A 6,000-nucleotide genomic window follows, 5' to 3' on the forward strand; every position below is an offset into this window, starting at 1 on the left:
AGCTTGACAACTTCTAAGTCGTATGCGATTTCCCATTGTGATCTTTTGTTAGTGTCTCTTTTTATGTTTTCTGATTCAATAATATGAATTGGTCTTTTATCGTTATAAATAAAATCCAATTTGGAGAGAATTGCTTGGAAGTTTAAAACTGTACCATGGTTAGTTAGAGCATCATGTGCTGCTCCCATGATTTTATTACGTAGAATTGTTAAAGCGAAAAAATATTGTTCGCTTCGAATTTTATAAAGATTCATGGCGGTTTCAGCCGCTTCTCTCCAGCTTACATATTGGGTTATTTCTCCTGTGAACTTTGGTAAAGATTTAAATACCTCTAGAGTAGTTTCACATTTTACAGTTGGGTCGATTGTTTGGATTTTATAATCTTCTACTGCATTTTTGCTAGCGGTTATCTGCCCTTCTATCCCTTCAATTTTTCTGGTTACTTCACTCAATTGTACACTTATTAATCGGTTAATTAATTCCATAGTCAGATTGCTGTCGTTGGATATCCCGCCCACAGAAAGAATTGGTGCTGAACCTCCGGTTGCCATTGTTAAATTCAAATCTTCAAAACTTTTTATTAAATTTTCCAGATTGTTTTCTTTAATAATGGTTAAAATAGATTTTAATTTTTTTAAGACTTTATAATATTTTCTGTATCTTGATCTTGTTTTATTACCATTTTTTTAAATACTTAATATTATTTTATTCTGCTCACGATACTTTCCGTTGTAGTCTTCTTTTAGTTGAGTTGTCCTGAATATTTTTTGTTGGGGTCGTCCTTCAATAAATTGTTGTATTCAGCTTTGGCGGCGGATGGCTCTCTACTCTTCCTTCCTTCGTTCTTGGTGTTGATTTTTATACCCGTTACTCGTAGAGTAAAAGGGTATACTAGGATTCGTTGAAAAGTATGTAACAGGCAGAAGGAAGCGTTTCCGACCATATAAAGTATATATATTCTTGATCAGGATCAATAGTCGAGTCGATTTGGCCATGTCCGTCTGTCCGTCCGTCTGTCTGTCCGTCCGTATGAACGCTGAGATCTCAGGAACTACAAAAGCTAGAAAGTTTAGATTAGGCATACAGACTCCAGAGACATAGACGCAGCGCAAGTTTGTCGATTCATGTTGCCACGCCCACTCTAACGCCCACAAACCGACCAAAACTGCCACGCCCACACTTTTGAAAAATGTTTTGATATTTTTTCATTTTTGTATTGGTCTTGTATATTTCTATCGATTTGCCAAAAAACTTTTTGCCACGCCCACTCTAACGCCCACAAACCGACCAAAACTGCCATGCCCACACTTTTAAACAAGAGAGAACGCTATAGTCGAGTTCCCCGACTATCTGATACCCGTTACTCAGCTAGTGTAAGTGCGAAGGACAGTTTTTGGCGGTTTGTGGGCGTTAGAGTGGGCGTGGCCAAAAGTTTTTTGGCAAATAGATAGAAATTTACAAGACTAATACAAAAATGAAAAAATATCAAAACATTTTTCAAAAGTGTGGGCGTGGCAGCTTTGGGCGGTTTGTGGGCGTTAGAGTGGGCGTGGCAAAAAGTTTTTTTGCAAATCGATAGAAATTTACAAGACCAATGCAAAAATGAAAAAATATTAAAACATTTTTCAAAAATGTGGGCGTGGCAGTTTTGGGCGGTTTGTGGGCGTTAGAGTGGGCGTGGCAACCTGAATCGACAAACTTGCGCTGCGTCTATGTCCCTGGAGTCTGTATACTTAATCTCAACTTTCTAGCTTTTGTAGTTCCTGAGATCTCGACGCTCATACGGACGGACAGACGGACAGACGGACAGACGGACAGACGGACGGACAGACGGACGGACAGACGGACATGGCCAGATCGACTCGGCTACTGATCCTGATCAAGAATATATATACTTTATATGGTCGGAAACGCTTCCTTCTGCCTGTTACATACTTTTCAACGAATCTAGTATACCCTTTTACTCTACGAGTAACGGGTATAAAAATGTTTTGATATTTTTTCATTTTTGTATTGGTCTTGTATATTTCTATCGATTTGCCAAAAAACTTTTTGCCACGCCCACTCTAACGCCCACAAACCGACCAAAACTGCCACGCCCACACTTTTGAAAAATGTTTTGATATTTTTTCATTTTTGTATTAGTTTTGTAAATTTTTATCGATTTGCCAAAAAACTTTTTGCCACGCCCACTCTAACGCCCACAAACCGCCAAAAAGTGTCAGTGTTGAAGACTCTCCTTCGCACTTCCACTAGCTGAGTAACGGGTATCAGATAGTCGGGGAACTCGACTATAGCGTTCTCTCTTGTTTATTATTATATTTTGTTTAATATTCTGGTTTTAGTTTTTGTTGGTTTTTACTTGTGTTTGTTGTTGAGTTCTGTTTTTTTGTTAAGTTCTGTTTAGTATCGTGTTCTTGTAACTTGTACTAAGTATTCAGTCCACCTTTTTATACCCGTTATTTAACTTCTTAATTGAATAATTACATTAATAATTTCCAATTAAGTTTTTCCACGATCACTGTCACAGTTGTTAGATGTCGTTGGATTAATGAGGATATTTTGATTTTTTCTCTAAAAATATGGGTTGTTGGCGGCGCTTGTTCCGTTTTTTTTTTTATTTAACTTATTATTTTTAATATTTATATTATTTTTAGAACTTTTGAATTACATCGCCCCACGTTGGACGCCAATTAAAATTGTTATCAAAAAATTATTTAAAAACAAGAGAGAACGCTATAGTCGAGTTCCCGGACTATCTGATACCCGCTAGTGTAAGTGCGAAGGACAGTTTTTGGCGGTTTGTGGGCGTTAGAGTGGGCGTGGCCAAAAGTTTTTTGGCGAATAGATAGAAAATTACAAGACTAATACAAAAATGAAAAAATATCAAAACATTTTTCAAAAGTGTGGGCGTGGCAGTTTTGGGCGGTTTGTGGGCGTTAGAGTGGGCGTGGCAAAAAGTTTTTTTGCAAATCGATAGAAAATTACAAGACCAATACAAAAATGAAAAAATATTAAAACATTTTTGAAAAGTGTGGGCGTCGCAGTTTTGGGCGGTTTGTGGGCGTGGCAACATGAATCGACAAACTTGCGCTGCGTCTATGTCTCTGGAGTCTGTATGCCTAATCTAAACTTTCTAGCTTTTGTAGTTCCTGAGATCTCAGCGTTCATACGGACGGACAGACGGACATGGCCAAATCGACTCGGCTATTGATCCTGATCAAGAATATATATACTTTATATGGTCGGAAACGCTTCCTTCTGCCTGTTACATACTTTTCAACGAATCTAGTATACCCTTTTACTCTACGAGTAACGGGTATAAATAGTTTATTTTAATATTTTAGTACATTTATTGGAGATACACTTTTTTGTCCTTTTTCAATATTACAAGACACTACTAAGATCCGATCTCGAAACAGACTGACTTCTGGATTTTAATTCTTGATCCAATCAACCTCAGACATCTTTTTATTTGAAACTTCTTGAACTTTTAATTATGTTTAGAATAAAAGCTTGATGCCGAAATTAATTCTCTGCGCTGTGAAATTCAAATATGCTGACCGATGCAGTTTGATGAAAGCGCAATAAGTTTGTTGATAATAAAGTGGATTGCTTTATTTCAGTTAGAATATATTTATTAATACTTTTGTTTTGTGCGTCGTGCACTTCCATTCAGTTTTACATTCTTTAAGCAAGTGACATAATTATGTTATTTAACATTACATTACATTTCATTACATTATCCGCGATCAGCTGATTCATTCTTATGCTAATTAACATTTCATATCAAGGCATACACATTTATTCCAACACGCCTCTTAAATTTGTTGTCTTGATTTTCTTTCATTACTTTAACTTTACAGCATCTCTATTTCGTATAAATTTCTGTTTGTCTAACGCTTTGGTTAACATGTCTGCTATATTAAGTCTTGATTCTATCTTCACAATGTCTATAATACCTTTTTCATAATTTTCGTTAACATAATGATACTGCACTTCAATGTGCTTCGAATTTTTTGTAAAGTTACCAAATTTAGCAATGGCTACTGCGCCTGAATTATCTTCGTAAATCTTTATCGCTTTTTCGTTATCAATATTAAATATTTCACATAACATGTTTTTGACAAATAATATTTCTGTGACTGCTTCTGACATGGCAATGTACTCTGCAAACGTTGAACATTTTGTTACTGCGTGTTGTTTGTGTGTTTTCCAATATACTATATTTCCATACATTCTAATTATAAATCCCGTCGTGGATTTTCTATCAACATTATCTCCTGCATAATCGGAGTCTACCATACAATCTAATAATTCATTATTCTTATTCTCTTCAAAAGTTAAATTCAGATCTCTTGTCTTATATAAATATTTTAATACTCTTAGCGCGTATTTATAGTGTGTTGAATTGTAACAACTTTGATATCTGCTTAAGTAATTTACGGAATATGATATATCTGGTCTTGTACCTGCGCTTATATATAATAATTCACCTATCAAATTTCTGTATTTAATTTTCTCATCACATTCAGTTGCTTGATCTAATTTTAAGTTTGTTTCCATTGGAGTTTCGTATAGCTTAGCATTTTCCAGATTATACTTAATTGCCAGTGATTCAATATATCGTTTTTGATTTAACGTCATTTTCTTACTTTCAGTACTATAATTAATTTCTATTCCAATATAACTTCCGATTTTTCCTAAATCTTTCATTGTAAATTTGTTCATTAAACAGTCTTTAATTTCAGTTATTTTCGTTTTGTTCTTACTGCATATCAATATGTCGTCTACAAATACTAAAATATATATTTCATCTTTATCCTTTCTTTTTACATATAAACAATAATCGTAATTGCTTCTTATAAAATTTAATTTGTCGAGATATTTATGCAAACATTCGTACCATGCTCTTGGGCTTTCTCTTAATCCATATAATGCCTTTATTAATTTATAAACTTTGTTTTCTCCTGTTTCGTAACCTTTTGGTTCATTTACATAAACTTCTGATTTTACATAGCCATTCAAAAAGGCTGTTTCGACATCCATCTGATTTACAAACAGACCATTTTTACAACAATATGATAGTAATATTTTTAATGTTTGCATTTTTCCTACTGGTGAATATACATTTTCTAGTCGTTCTCTTTGTTGGAAACCTCTTACTACTAGTCTAGCTTTGTATGTCCCATCACTTTTCTTTTTGTACACCCATTTTACATCTATAATCTTTTTGTTTATCGGTTTTTCTACAATTTGCCATGTATTATTTTTATTTAAGCATTGCATTTCTGTATTCATTGCTTTGAGCCATTCTTTCTTTTCATTACTATTCATCGCCTCTTCGTACGTGTTTGGTACAATGGCATTTACATAATTGATATAAATAAAATGTGTTACTGGGTTACCGTATAGATTTACTGGTCTTTTATTTCTATTTGATGTTCTCTGCACTGTTAAATGTTCTTTGTTTTCCTCACCCTCGCTTTCATCGCTAGTTTTTGAATTAACTTCTTCCGTGTCATTTAGTTCGTCTGTCTTAGCGTTATCTTCATCATCTTCTTCATTTTCATCTATTTCACTTTCATTATCATTCTGCTTGTTTTTCTCTAGGCAAATTAATTTTGTTTTCTCTTCCACAACTTGAACATGTCTTGCGTTTATTACTCTATTGTTTAGTAAAACTTTATATCCGTTTGTATTATAACCAACTAATACTCCTAATTCTGATTTGTTATCCCATTTACTCTTTCTGCGTACTTCTGGAACTCTAACAAAAACTCTACTTCCGTATATTTTTAAATTTTCTACATTTGGTTTTATACCAAAAAATATTTCATATGGGCTTTTATTTACTGCTGTATTTGCGATTGTTCGATTTTTTAAATAAGCTACTGTGTTCATCACTTCTGGCCAATATCGCCTATGTATGTTTGCTTCTCTCATTAAGCACCTTCCAATATCCATTGCCGATCTGTTATATCTTTCTGCTACGCCGTT

The sequence above is a fragment of the Drosophila yakuba genome, chromosome 2L, assembly GCF_016746365.2.
Source record: "Drosophila yakuba strain Tai18E2 chromosome 2L, Prin_Dyak_Tai18E2_2.1, whole genome shotgun sequence".
Lineage (NCBI taxonomy): Eukaryota > Metazoa > Arthropoda > Insecta > Diptera > Drosophilidae > Drosophila > Drosophila yakuba.